Source organism: Convolutriloba macropyga, chromosome 4 (genome assembly GCF_964194025.1).
Source record: "Convolutriloba macropyga chromosome 4, txConMacr16.3, whole genome shotgun sequence".
NCBI classification, from domain to species: Eukaryota; Metazoa; Xenacoelomorpha; order Acoela; family Convolutidae; genus Convolutriloba; species Convolutriloba macropyga.
The window spans coordinates 73,852,204-73,866,250 of NC_134471.1; the positions used below are offsets into that span (position 1 = coordinate 73,852,204).

The window sequence follows — 14,047 nt, forward strand, 5'->3', positions numbered from 1 at the left end:
TCTAAGTAGTGCCAAACATATTTGCCATAATTCTTGATCATTAGAGTCCTGAGTTTTTGATTTCGAATATTAATTTTGGGATCTTCTCCGTTTTTGTCCCCAGTACGTTATGCGCCCCCCGGTTACGTGCCATTACATAATAAGTCATGATGTAAAAAACCTTGCACGTGCATCTGAGGGGTGCAAATAATTTGCGCCCACTAAGCTGAGGGGGCACAAGCGGACAAGATCTTATTTTGAATAGCCTTATTAGGTTTTTCTTCTTTATAGAGCTTATGTGTCTCATAAAAATGACAGTCCAAAGATAACCCAAAAACTCTTGTGGTCTATAAGAGTACTGGTGGTCTATCTAATCTCTTAGTTTGTTTCAATGGAAGGCCCCAAGCGTCTATCGCTGCTTTTTCCCGACAATCTGCCGGCTATGTTTCTCATAGATAAATGAAACTTCAGTCAAAATTTAAATCTGGGTATGTTTTTGGAGATATGGGGGTTCGAACCCCAGGCCTTCCGCATGCAAAGAGGACGCTATACCACTGAGCTATATCCCCTGTAAAAAGTAACTTGGGGACAACCAGAGCTCAACGAGTTATTTTTTTTACATATTATGTTACTTTAAAATTACATATAGCTAGAAAGTGCAAAGATGTCAAGTTCGATAACGCTGCAGCCACAGCTGTTGTTTCCTTACATTTTGAGTACAATATGGTGACTCAGCTAGTTCAAATGTGTTATGATGTTCTACGATTAGAATATATTTAGTCTCTTCATAATTTGAACTTTTTTGAGTTCCACCGAATGTTGAAGCAGTGTTGTTTTCAATGGCTTCTAATAGAGTTCGTTTATTTAATTATACCCAGGGATTAATGAGACTCCAGTCAAAACTAAATGGTGGTTTTGTTTTTGGAGATATGGGGATTCGAATCCATGCCTTCCGCATGCATAGCGGACACGCTACCACTGAGCGATGTTCCCTGTGAGCATTTACTTGCTGACAACCAGAGCTCAACGAGCTATATTTTTACATGTTTTGTAACTTTGAAATTGCATATGGCTAGAAAGTGCAAAAATGTCAAGTTTGATCTCACTGCAGCCAAAACTGTTGTTTCCATACATTTCATTGAGTATAATATAGTGCCTGAGCTAATTCAATTGTGTTGTGATGTTCTGTTACAATTAGACTGTATTTGGTTCCATCATAATTTTTGACATTTTTGTTATCCAACGAATGTTGAAGAAGCAGTGTTATTTTTAATGGCATCTAATAGAGTTCGTTTAATTATTCCCATAGATAAATGAAACTCAACTCAAAACTAAGAGATGGATTTAATATCGGAGAAATGGGTCCAAAAGCCTGGCCTTGAGATTGCAAAGCGGACGCTCTGCCACTAAGCTACAATACCTGTCAACAGTTTCTTGCTCAAAACGAGAACTCAACGAGTAATTTTTTAACATATCCTATAACTTTAAAATTGCCTTTTGCTAGATATCGCAAAGATGTCAAGTTTGATTACGCTGCAAACAGAGCTGTTTTTTTCATGCTTCTGGTTGATTATAATCTAGTGCCCGAGCTGTTTCACGTGTATTGTGATGTCCTCCTATTACAATTAGACTGTAGTTGGTCTCTCCGTAATTTGAACACTTTTTAGGTCCCCCGAATGTTGAGGCAGTGATGCATGAGTGGCTTCTTATAGATTTGGTTGATTTAATTATTCCCATAGATAAATGAAACTTCAGTTAAATTTAAAATCTGGGTTTGTTTTTGGAGAAATGGGGGTTCGAACCCCAGGCCTTCAGCATTCAAAGCGGACGCTCTACCACTTAGCTATATCCCCTGTGAACAGTAACTTGTTGAAAAGAGAGCTCAACGAGTTAAATTTTTACATATTATGTAACTTTAAAATTGCCTATAGCTAGAAGGTGCAAAGATGTCAAGTTTGATAACGCTGCAACCAAAGCTGTTTTTTACATGCATCTTGTTGCGTATAATCTAGTGCCCGAGCTGTTTCACATGTATTGTGGAGTCCTATTACAATTAGACTGTATTTGGACTCTCCGTACTTTGAACATTTTTTAGGTCCACCAAATGTTGAGGCAGTGATGCATGAGTGGCTTTTCATAGATTTGGTTGATTTAATTATTCCCATAGATAAATGAATTTGCAGTCAAAATTAAAATCTGCGTTTGTTTTTGGAGATATGGGGGTGCGAACCCCAGGCCTTCCGCATGCAAAGCGGACGCTCTACCACTGAGCTATATCCCCTGTGAACAGTAACTTGCGGACAACCAGAGCTCAACGAGTTATTTTTTTTACCTACTATGTTACTTTAAAATTTCATTTAGCTAGAAAGTGCAAAGATGTCAAGTTTGATAACGCTGCAGCCAAAGCTTTTGTTTCCATACATTCAATTGAGTACAATATGGTGCCTGAGCTAATTCAAATGTGTCGTGATGTCCTACTACAAATAGACTGTATTTAGTCTCTTCATAATTCGAACTTTTTGAGTTCCACCGAATGTTGAAGCAGTGTTGTTTTCAATGGCTTCTAATAGAGTTCGTTTATTTAATTATACCCAGGGATTAATGAGACTCCAGTCAAAACTAAATGGTGGTTTTGTTTTTGGAGATATGGGGATTCGAATCCATGCCTTCCGCATGCATAGCGGACACGCTACCACTGAGCGATGTTTCCTGTGAGCAGTTACTTGCTGACAACCAGAGCTCAACAAGCTATATTTTTACATGTTTTGTAACTTTAAAATTGCATATGGCTGGAAAGTGCAAAAATGTCAAGTTTGATCTCACTGCAGCCAAAACTGTTGTTTCCATACATTTCATTGAGTATAATATAGTGCCTGAGCTAATTCAATTGTGTTGTGATGTTCTGTTGCAATTAGACTGTATTTGGTTCCATCATAATTTTAACATTTTTGTTATCCAACGAATGTTGAAGAAGCAGTGTTATTTTTAATGGCTTCTAATAGAGTTCGTTTAATGATAAATGAAACTCAACTCAAAACTAAGAGATGGATTTGTTATCGGAGAAATGGGTCCAAAAGCCTGGCCTTGAGATTGCAAAGCGGACGCTCTGCCACCAAGCTACAATACCTGTCAACAGTTTCTTGCTCAAAACGAGAACTCAACGAGTAATTTTTTAACATATCCTATAACTTTAAAATTGCCTTTGCTAGATATCGCAAAGATGTCAAGTTTGATTACGCTGCAAACAGAGCTGTTTTTTTCATGCTTCTGGTTGATTATAATCTAGTGCCCGAGCTGTTTCACGTGTATTGTGATGTCCTCCTATTACAATTAGACTGTAGTTGGTCTCTCCGTAATTTGAACACTTTTTAGGTCCCCCGAATGTTGAGGCAGTGATGCATGAGTGGCTTCTTATAGATTTGGTTGATTTAATTATTCCCATAGATAAATGAAACTTCAGTTAAAATTAAAATCTGGGTTTGTTTTTGGAGAAATGGGGGTTCGAACCCCAGGCCTTCAGCATTCAAAGCGGACGCTCTACCACTTAGCTATATCCCCTGTGAACAGTAACTTGTTGAAAAGAGAGCTCAACGAGTTAAATTTTTACATATTATGTAAATTTAAAATTGCCTATAGCTAGAAGGAGCAAAGATGTCAAGTTTGATAACGCTGCAACCAAAGCTGTTTTTTACATGCATCTTGTTGCGTATAATCTAGTGCCCGAGCTGTTTCACATGTGTTGTGGAGTCCTATTACAATTAGACTGTATTTGGACTCTCCGTACTTTGAACATTTTTTAGGTCCACCAAATGTTGAGGCAGTGATGCATGAGTGGCTTTTCATAGATTTGGTTGATTTAATTATTCCCATAGATAAATGAATTTGCAGTCAAAATTAAAATCTGCGTTTGTTTTTGGAGATATGGGGGTGCGAACCCCAGGCCTTCCACATGCAAAGCGGACGCTCTACCACTGAGCTATATCCCCTGTGAACAGTAACTTGCGGACAACCAGAGCTCAACGAGTTATTTTTTTTACATACTATGTTACTTTAAAATTTCATTTAGCTAGAAAGTGCAAAGATGTCAAGTTTGATAACGCTGCAGCCAAAGCTTTTGTTTCCATACATTTCATTGAGTACAATATGGTGCCTGAGCTAATTCAAATGTGTCGTGATGTCCTACTACAAATAGACTGTATTTGGTCTCTTCATAATTCGAAAATTTTTGAGTTCCACCCAATGTTGAAACAGTGTTGTTTTTAATGGCTTCTTATAGAGTTCGTTTATTTAACTATACCCATAGATAAATGAAACTTCAGTCAAAACTAAATGGTGGGTTTTTTGGAGATATGGGGGGTTCGAATCGAGGCCTTCCGCGTGCATAGCGGACAAGCTACTACTGAGCGATAATCCCTGTGAGCAGTTAGTTGCTGACAACCAGAGCTCAACGAGCTATGTTTTTACATGTTTTGCAACTTTAATTTTGCGTATGGCTAGAAAGCGTAAAAGTGTCAAGTTTGATAACGCTACAGCCGAAACTGTTGTTGCCATACATTTCATTGAGTATAATATAGTGCCTGAGCTAATTCAATTGTATTGTGATGTTCTGTTACAATTAGACTGCATTTGGTCTCTTCATAATTCGAACATTTTTGAGTTCCACCGAATGTTGAAGTAGTGTTGTTTTTAATGGCTTCTTATAGAGTTCGTTTATTTAACTATGCCCACAGATAAATAAAACGTCAGTCAAAATTAAAATCTGGGTTTGTTTTTGGAGATTTGGGGGTTCGATCCCCTAGCCTTCCGCATGCAAAGCGGACGCTCTACCACTCAGCTATATCACGTGTATCTTGCTGCAAACGAGAGCTCAACGAGTTATTTTTTACATATTATGTAACTGTAAAATTGCCTATAGCTAGAAGGTGCAAAGATGTCAAGTTTGATTACGCTGCAACCAAAGCTGTTTTTTCATGCATCTTGTTGCCTATAATCTACTGCCCGAGCTGTTTCACATGTATTGTGATGTCCTATTACAATTAGACTGTATTTGGTCTCTCCGTAATATGAAAATTTGTTAGGTCCACCGAATGTTGAGGCCGTGATGCATGAGTGGCTTCTCATAGATTTGGTTGATTTAATTTTTCCCATAGATAAATGAAACTTCAGTCAAAATTAAAATTTGGGTTTGTTTTGGAGATTTAGGGGTTCAAACACAATGTCTTCCGCATGCAAAGCGGACGTTCTACCACTGAGCTATATCCCCTCTCAATAGTATCTTGCTGAAAACGAGAGCTCAACGAGTTCAATTTTTACATATTATGTAACTTTAAATTTGCCTATAACTAGAAGGTGCAAAGATGTCAAGTTTCATAACGCTGCAACCAAAGCTGTTTTTTCCATGCATCTTGTTGCGTATAATCTACTGCCCGAGCTGTTTCACATGTATTGTGATGTCCTATTACAATTAGACTGTATATGGTCTCTCTGTAATTTGAACATTTTTTAGGTCCACCGAATGTTGAGGCAGTGATGCATGAGTGGCTTCTCATAGATTTGGTTGATTTAATTATTCCAATAGATAAATGAAACTTCAGTTGAAATTAAAATCTGGGTTTATTTTTGGAGAAATGGGGGTTCTAACCCCAGGCCTTCCGCATGCAAAGCGGACGCTCTACCACTGAGCGATATCACCTGTGAACAGTAACTTCCTGAAAACGAGAGCTCAACAAGTTATATTTTTACATATTATGTAACTGTAAAATTGCCTATAGCTATAAGGTGCAAAGATGTCAAGTTTGATTACGCTGCAACCAAAGCTGTTTTTCATGCATCGTGTTGCCTATAATCTACTGCCCGAGCTGTTTCACATGTATTGCGATGTCCTGTTACAATTCGACTGTATTTGGTCTCTCTGTAGTATGAACATTTGTTAGGTCCACCGAATGTTGAGGCAGTGATGCATGAGTGGCTTCTCATAGATTTGGTTGATTTAATTATTCCAAAAGATAAATGAAACTTCATTTAAATTTAAAATCTGAGTTTGTTTTTGGAGAAATGGGGGTTCGAACCCGAGGCCTTTCGCATGCAAAGCGGACGCTCTACCACTGAGCAATATCCCTTGTGAAAAGAAATTTGCTGAAAACGAGAGCTCAACGAGTAAAATTTTTACATATTATGTAACTTTAAAATTGCCTATAGCTAGAAGGTGAAAGATGTCAAGTTTGATAACGCTGCAACCAAAGCTGTTTTTTGCATGCATCTTGTTGCGTATAATCTACTGCCCGAGCTGTTTCACATGTATTGTGATGTCCTATTACAATTAGACTGTATATGGTCTCTCTGTAATTTGAACATTTTTTAGGTCCACCGAATGTTGAGGCAGTGATGCATGAGTGGCTTCTCATAGATTTGGTTGATTTAATTATTCCAATAGATAAATGAAACTTCAGTTAAAATTAAAATCTGGGTTTATTTTTGGAGAAATGAGGGTTCTAACCCCAGGCCTTCCGCATGCAAAGCGGACGCTCTACCACTGAGCGATATCACCTGTGAACAGTAACCTCCTGAAAACGAGAGCTCAACAAGTTATATTTTTACATATTATGTAACTGTAAAATTGCCTATAGCTAGAAGGTGAAAGATGTCAAGTTTGATAACGCTGCAACCAAAGCTGTTTTTTGCATGCATCTTTTTGCGTATAATCTACTGCCCGAGCTGTTTCACATGTATTGTGAAGTCCTATTACAATTGGACTGTGTTTGGTCTCTCCGTAATTTGAACATTTTTTTAGGTCCACCGAATGTTGAGGCAGTGATGCATGAGTGGCTTCTCATAGATTTGGTTGATTTAATTATTCCAATAGATAAATTAAACTTCAGTTAAAATTAAAATCCGGGTGTGTTATATCACACCGAGCTATACCACTGAGCTATATCCCCTGTAAACAAAAACTTGCGGACAACCAGAGCTCAACGAGTTATATTTTTACATATTATCTTACTTTAAAATTGCTTATAGCTAGAAAGTGCAAAGATGTCAATTTTGATAACACTTCAGCCAAAGCTTTTGTTTCCATACATTTCATTGAGTACATTATGGTGCCTGAGCTAATTCAAATGTGTCGTGATGTCCTACTACAATTAGACTGTGTTTGCTCTCTTCATAATTCGAACATTTTTGAGTTCCATCGAATGTTGAAGCAGTGTTGCTTTTAATGGCTTCTTATAGAGTTCGTTTATTCAACTATACCCGTAGATAAATGAAACTTCATTCAAAACTAAATGGTGGGTTTGTTTTTGGAGATATGGGGGTTTGAATCCAGGCCTTCCGCATGCATAGCGGACAAGCTAATACTGAGCGATAATCCCTGTGACCAGTTACTTGCTGACAACCAGAGCTTATCGAGCTATGTTTTCACATGTTTTGCAACTTTAGTATTGCGTATGGCTAGAAAGCGTAAAAATGGCTTCTAATGGAATTGGTTGATTGAAATATTCCCATAGTCAAAATATAAAGATTGGTCTGTTTTGAAGATATGGGGTTTCGAACCCGGGTCCTTCCTCATGCAAAACTGACGCTCTACCACTGAACAATTTCCCCTGTTAAAATTAACTTGCTGACAACGAGAAACGAGAGCTCACCGAGTTAATGTTTTAAATATTTTGTGACTTCAAAATTGCCTACAGCTAGAAAGTGCAAAGATGTCAAGTTTGAGATCGCTGCGACCGAAGCTGTTTTTTCCATGTATCTGGTTGAGTATAATTTAGTGTTTGAGCAGATTCACATGTGTTGTGATGTTCTATTACAGTAAGACTGTATTTGGTCTCTTCATATGTCGAAATTTTTTCAGTTCCACTGAATGTTGAAGCAGTGTTGTGTTTAATGGTTTCTAATAGAGTTCGTTTATTTAATTATTCCCATAGATAAATGAAACTCCAGTCACAAATAAACGATGGGTTTGTTTTTTGAGTTAGGGGGGTTCGAACCCCAGGCCTTCCGCATGCAACCACTGAGCGATATTCCTTGTGAGCATTAACTTACGGACAACCAGAGATCAGCGAGTTATACTTTTACATATTATGTTACTTTAAAATTGCATATGGCTAGAAAGTGCAAAGATGTCAAGTTTGATAACGCTGCGGCCGGAACTATTGTTTCCATACATTTCATTGAGTATAATATAGTGCCTGAGCTAATTCAAATGTATTGTGATGTTCTTTTGCAATTAGACTGCATTTGGTCTTTTCATAATTCGAACATTTTTGAGTTCCACCGAATGTTGAAGTAGTGTAGTTTTTAATGGCTTCGTATAGAGTTCGTTTATTTAACTATACCCATAGATGAATAAAACGTCAGTAAAAATTAAAGTCTGGGTTTATTTTTGGAGATATGGGGGTTTGAACCCCAGGCTTTCAGCATGCAAAGCGGACGCTCTGCCATTGAGCTATATTCCCTGTCAACAGTAACGTGCTGAAAACGAGAGCTCAACGAGTTAAATTTTTTACATATTTTGTAACTTTGAAATTGCCTATAGCTGGAAGAAGCAAAGATGTCAAGTTTGATAACGCTGCAACCAAAGCTGTTTTTTCCATGCATCTTGTGGCGTATAATCTAGTGCCCTAGCTGTTTCACATGTACTGTGATATCCTATTACTATTAGACTGTATTTGGTCTCTCCGTAATTTGATCATTTTTTTAGGTCCACTGAATGTTCAGGCAGTGGTGCATGAGTGGTTTCTCAAAGATTTGGTTGAATTAATTATTCCCATAGATAAATGAATTTTCAGTCAAAATTAAAATCTGCGTTTGTTTTTGGAGATATGGGGGTGCGAACCCCAGGCCTTCCGCATGCAAAGCGGATGCTCTACCACTGAGCTATATCCCCTGTGAACAGTAACTTGCTGAAAACGAGAGCTCAACGAGTTAATTTTTTACATTTTATGTAACTGTAAAATTGCCTATAGCTTGAAGGTGCAAAGATGTCAAGTTTGATAGCGCTGCAACCAAAGCTGTTTTTCCATGCATCTTGTTGCCTATAACCTACTGCCCGAGCTGTCTCACATGTATTGTGAAGTCCTATTAGAATTAGACTGTATTTGGTCTCTCCGTACTTTCAACATTTTTTTAGGTCTACCGAATGTTAAGGCAGTGATGCATGAGTGGCTTATCATAGATTTGGTTAATTCAATTATTCTCATAGATAAATGAAACTTCAGTCAAAATTAAAATCTGGGTTTGTTCTTGGAGAAATGGGGGGTTCGAACCCCAGGCCTTCAGCATGCAAAGCGGACGCTCTACCACTGAGCAATATCCCCTGTGAACAGTAACTTGCGGACGACCAGAGCTCAACGAGTTATTTTTTTAAATATTATGTTACTTTAAAATTGCATATAGCTAGAAAGTGCAAAGATGTCAAGTTTGATAACACTTCAGCCAAAGATTTTGTTTCCATACATTTCATTGAGTACAATATAGTGCCTGAGCTAATTCAAATGGTTTGTGATGTCCTACTACAATTAGACTGTCTTTGGTCTCTTCATAATTGGAACATTTTTGAGTTCCACCGATTGTTGAAGCAGTGTTGTTTTTAATGGCTTCTTATAGAGTTCTTTTATTTAACTATACCCGTAGATAAATGAAACTTCAGTCAATACTAAATGGTGGGTTTGTTTTTGGAGATATGGGGGTTTGAATCCAGGCCTTCCGCATGCATAGCGGACAAGCTACTAATGAGCGATAATCCCTGTGACCAGTTAGTTGCTGACAACCAGAGCGCTATGTTTTTGCATGTTTTGCAACTTTAATATTGCGTATGGCTAGAAAGCGTAAAAGTGTCAAGTTTGATAACACTGCAGCCGAAACTGTTGTTTCCATACATTTCATGAGTATAATGTAGTGCCTGAGCTAATTCAAATGTATTGTGATGTTCTGTTACAATTAGACTGCATTTGGTCTCTTCATAATTCGAACATTTTTGAGTTCCACCGAATGTTGAAGTAGTGTTGTGTTTAATGGCTTCCTATAGAGTTCGTTTATTTAACTATAGATAAATAAAACATCAGTCAAAAATAATATCTGGGTTTATTTTTGGAGATATGGGGGTTCGAACCCCAGGCCTTCCGCCTGCAAAGAGGACGCTCTACCACTGAGCTATATCCACTGTGAACAGTAACTTGCTGAAAACGAGAGCTCAACGATTTAATTTTTTATATTAAATGTAACTTTAAATTTGCCTATAGCCAGAAGGCGCAAAGAAAGATGTCAGGTTTGATAACGCTGCAACCAAAGTTGTTTTTTCCATGCGTCTTGTTCCTTATAATCTACTGCCCGAGCTGTTTCACATGTATTGTGACGTCCTATTTCAATTAGACTGTATTTGGTCGCTCCGTAATTTAAACATTTTTTTAGGTCCTCCGAATGTTGAGGCAGTGATGCATGAGTGGCTTCTCATAGATTTGGTTGATTTAATTATTCCAATAGATAAATGAAACTTCAGTTAAAATAAAAATCTGGGTATGTTTTTGGAGATATGGGGGTTCGAACCCCAGGCCTTCCGCATGCAAAGCGGACGCTCTACCACTGAGCTATATCCCCTGTGAATAGTAACTTGCTGAAAACGAGAGCTCAACGAGTTAAATTTCTATATGTTATGTAACTTTAAAATTGCCTATAGCCAGAAGGCGCAAAGATCTCAAGTTTGATAACGCTGCAACCAAAGCTGTTTCTTCCATGCATCTTGTTGCGTATAATCTACTGCCCGAGCTGTTTCACATGTATTGTGATGTCCTATTTCAGTTAGACTGTATTTGGTCTCTCCGTAATTTGAACATTTTTTTAGGTCCTCCGAATGTTGAGGCAGTGATGCATGAGTGGCTTCTCATAGATTTGGTTGATTTAATTATTCCAATAGATAAATGAAACTTCAGTTAAAATTAAAATCTAGGTTTGTGTTTGGAGAAATGGGGGTTCGAACCCCAGGCACTCCTCATGCAAAGCGGACGCTCTATCACTGAGCTATATCCCCTGTGAAAAGTAATTTGCTGAAAAAGAGAGCTCAACGAGTTTATTTTTATATATTATGTAACTTTAAAATTGCCTATAGCTAGAAAGTGCCAAGATGTCAAGTTTGATAACGCTGCAACCAAAGTTGTTTTTTCCATGCGTCTTGTTCCGTATAATCTACTGCCCGAGCTGTTTCACATGTATTGTGATGTCCTATTAAAATTAGACTGTATTCGCTCCCTCCGTAATTTAACCTTTTTTTTGGTCCACCGAATGTTGAGGCAGTGATGCATGCATGAGTGGCTTCTCATAGATTTGGTTGATTAAGTTTTTCCCAGGGATAAATGAAACTTTTGTCAAAATAATATCTGGGTTTGTTTGTGGAGATATGTGGTCTCGAACCCCAGGTCTTCCGCATGCAAAGCGGACGCTCTACCACTGAGCTATAACCCCTGTCAACAATACCCTGGGGGACAACCAGAGCTCAACGAGCTAAATTTTTACATATTATGTAACTTTAAAATTGCCTATAGCCAGAAGGCGCAAAGAAAGATGTCAGGTTTGATAACGCTGCAACCAAAGTTGTTTTTTCCATGCGTCTTGTTCCTTATAATCTACTGCCCGAGCTGTTTCACATGTATTGTGACGTCCTATTACAATTAGACTGTATTTGGTCTCTCCGTAATTTGAACATTTTTTTTAGTTCCACCGAATGTTGAGGCAGTGATGCATGAGTGGCTTCTCATAGATTTGGTTGATTTAATTATTCCAATAGATAAATGAAACTTCTGTTAAAATTAAAATCTGGGTTGGTTTTTGGAGAAATGGGGGTTCGAACCCCAGGCCTTCCGCATGCAAAGCGGACGCTATATCACTGAGCTATATCCCCTGTGAAAAGTAATTTGCTGAACACGAGAGCTCAACGAGTTGAATTTCTACATATTATGTAACTTTGAAATTGCTTATAGCGAGAAGGCGCAAAGATGTCAAGTTTGATAACGCTGCAACCAAAGCTGTTTTTCCATGCATCTTGTTGCGTATAATCTACTGCCCGAGCTGTTTCACATGTATTGTGATGTCCTATTACAATTAGACTGTATTTGGTCTCTCCGTAATTTGGACATTTTTTTAGGTCCACCGAATGTTGAGGCAGTGATGCATGAGTGGCTTCTCGTAGATTTGGTTGATTTAATTATTCCCAGGGATAAATGAAACTTCAGTCAAATTAATTACTGGGTTTGTTTGTGGAGATATGTGGGTTAGAACCCCAATCCTTCCGCATGCGAAGCGGACGCTCTACCACTGAGCTATATCCCCTGTGAATAGTAACTTGCTGAAAACGAGAGCTCAACGAGTTGAATTTTTACATATTATGTAACTTTGAAATTGCCTATAGCGAGAAGGCGCAAAGATGTCAAGTTTGATAACGCTGCAACCAAAGCTGTTTTTCCATGCATCTTGTTGCGTATAATCTACTGCCCGAGCTGTTTCACATGTATTGTGACGTCTTATTACAATTAGACTGTATTTGGTCTCTCCGTAATTTGGACATTTTTTTAGGTCCACCGAATGTTGAGGCAGTGATGCTTGAGTGGCTTCTCATAGATTTGGTTGATTTAATTATTCCAATAGATAAATGAAACTTCTGTTAAAATTAAAATCTAGGTTGGTTTTTGGAGAAATGGGGGTTCGAACCCCAGGCCTTTCGCATGCAAAGCGGACGCTATATCACTGAGCTATATCCCCTGTGAAAGGTAATTTGCTGAAAACGAGAGCTCAACGAGTTGAATTTTTACATATTATGTAACTTTGAAATTGCCTATAGTGAGAAGGCGCAAAGATGTCAAGTTTGATAACGCTGCAACCAAAGCTGTTTTTCCATGCTTCTTGTTGCGTATAATCTACTGCCCGAGCTTTTTCACATGTATTGTGATGTCCTATTACAATTAGACTGTATTTGATCTCTCCGTAATTTGATCATTTTTTAGGTCCACCGAATGTTGAGGCAGTGATGCATGAGTGGCTTCTCATAGATTTGGTTAATTTAATTAGTTCCATAGATAATTGAAACTTCAGTCAAAATTAATATCTGGGTTTGTTTTTGGAGATATGGGGTTTCGAACCTCAGGCCTTCCGCATGCAAAGCTCACTCTCTACCACTGAACTATATCCCCTGTGAATAGTAACTTGCTGAAAACGAGACCTCAACCAGTTAAATTTTTACATATTATGTAATTTTAAAATTGCCTATAGCTAGAAGGTGCAAAGATATCAGGTTTGATAACGCTGCAACCAAAGTTTTTTTTTCCATGCATCTTGTTGCGTATAATCTACAGCCCGAGCTGTTGCACATGTATTGTGATGTCCTATTACAATTAGACTGTATTTGGTCTCTACGTAATTTGAACATTTTTTTAGATCAACCGAATGTTGAGGCAGTGAGGCATGAGTGGCTTCTCATTGATTTGGTTGATTTAATTATTCCAAATGTAAATGAAACTTCAGTTAAAATTAAAATCTGGGTTTGTTTTTGGAGAAATGGGGTTCGAACCCCAGGCCTTCCGCATACAAAGCGGAAGCTCTATCACTGAGCTATGTCCCATGTGAAAAGTAATTTGCTGAAAACGAGAGCTCAACGAGTTAAATTTTTATATATTATGTAACTTTAAAATTGCCTATATGTAGAAGGTGCAAAGATGTCAAGTTTGATAACGCTGCAACCAAAGCTGTTTTTTACATGCATCTTGTTGTGTATATTATACTGCCCGAGCTGTTTCACATGTATTGCGATGTCCTATTAAAATTAGACTGTATTCGGTCCCTCCGTAATTTAAACATTTTTCAGGTCCACCGAATGTTGAAGCAGTGATGTATGAGTGGCTTCTCATAGATTTGGTTGATTCAAATATTCCCAGAGATAAATGAAACTTCAGTCAAAATTAATATCTGGGTTTGTTTGTGGAGATATGTGGGTTCGAACCCCAGTCCTTCCGCATGCGAAGCCGACGCTCTACCAATGAGCTATATCCCATGTGATCAATAACTTGCTGAAAAAGAGAGCTCAACG

General features: G+C 38.0%; 1 protein-coding gene and 12 non-coding genes across 13 annotated transcripts in view; 1 reads left to right on the top strand and 12 right to left on the bottom strand.

Moving 5' to 3' along the window:
• LOC142338166 (proteasome adapter and scaffold protein ECM29-like) overlaps nt 1-14,047 on the top strand; it is a 212,565-nt gene that overhangs the window by 34,496 nt on the left and 164,022 nt on the right. The window lies entirely within an intron of this gene.
• Nucleotides 477-548, bottom strand: Trnaa-ugc (transfer RNA alanine (anticodon UGC)). Its single transcript has one exon. It is a non-coding gene; the product is annotated as a tRNA-Ala (tRNA).
• Trnas-uga (transfer RNA serine (anticodon UGA)) lies at nt 1,761-1,832 on the bottom strand. Its single transcript has one exon. It is a non-coding gene; the product is annotated as a tRNA-Ser (tRNA).
• Nucleotides 2,189-2,260, bottom strand: Trnaa-ugc (transfer RNA alanine (anticodon UGC)). Its single transcript has one exon. It is a non-coding gene; the product is annotated as a tRNA-Ala (tRNA).
• Nucleotides 3,466-3,537, bottom strand: Trnas-uga (transfer RNA serine (anticodon UGA)). Its single transcript has one exon. It is a non-coding gene; the product is annotated as a tRNA-Ser (tRNA).
• Trnaa-ugc (transfer RNA alanine (anticodon UGC)) lies at nt 3,894-3,965 on the bottom strand. Its single transcript has one exon. It is a non-coding gene; the product is annotated as a tRNA-Ala (tRNA).
• Nucleotides 5,600-5,671, bottom strand: Trnaa-ugc (transfer RNA alanine (anticodon UGC)). Its single transcript has one exon. It is a non-coding gene; the product is annotated as a tRNA-Ala (tRNA).
• Nucleotides 8,792-8,863, bottom strand: Trnaa-ugc (transfer RNA alanine (anticodon UGC)). The gene has a single exon. It is a non-coding gene; the product is annotated as a tRNA-Ala (tRNA).
• Nucleotides 9,221-9,293, bottom strand: Trnaa-ugc (transfer RNA alanine (anticodon UGC)). Its single transcript has one exon. It is a non-coding gene; the product is annotated as a tRNA-Ala (tRNA).
• Nucleotides 10,501-10,572, bottom strand: Trnaa-ugc (transfer RNA alanine (anticodon UGC)). Its single transcript has one exon. It is a non-coding gene; the product is annotated as a tRNA-Ala (tRNA).
• On the bottom strand, nt 11,362-11,433 carry Trnaa-ugc (transfer RNA alanine (anticodon UGC)). Its single transcript has one exon. It is a non-coding gene; the product is annotated as a tRNA-Ala (tRNA).
• Trnaa-ugc (transfer RNA alanine (anticodon UGC)) lies at nt 11,798-11,869 on the bottom strand. Its single transcript has one exon. It is a non-coding gene; the product is annotated as a tRNA-Ala (tRNA).
• On the bottom strand, nt 12,226-12,297 carry Trnaa-cgc (transfer RNA alanine (anticodon CGC)). Its single transcript has one exon. It is a non-coding gene; the product is annotated as a tRNA-Ala (tRNA).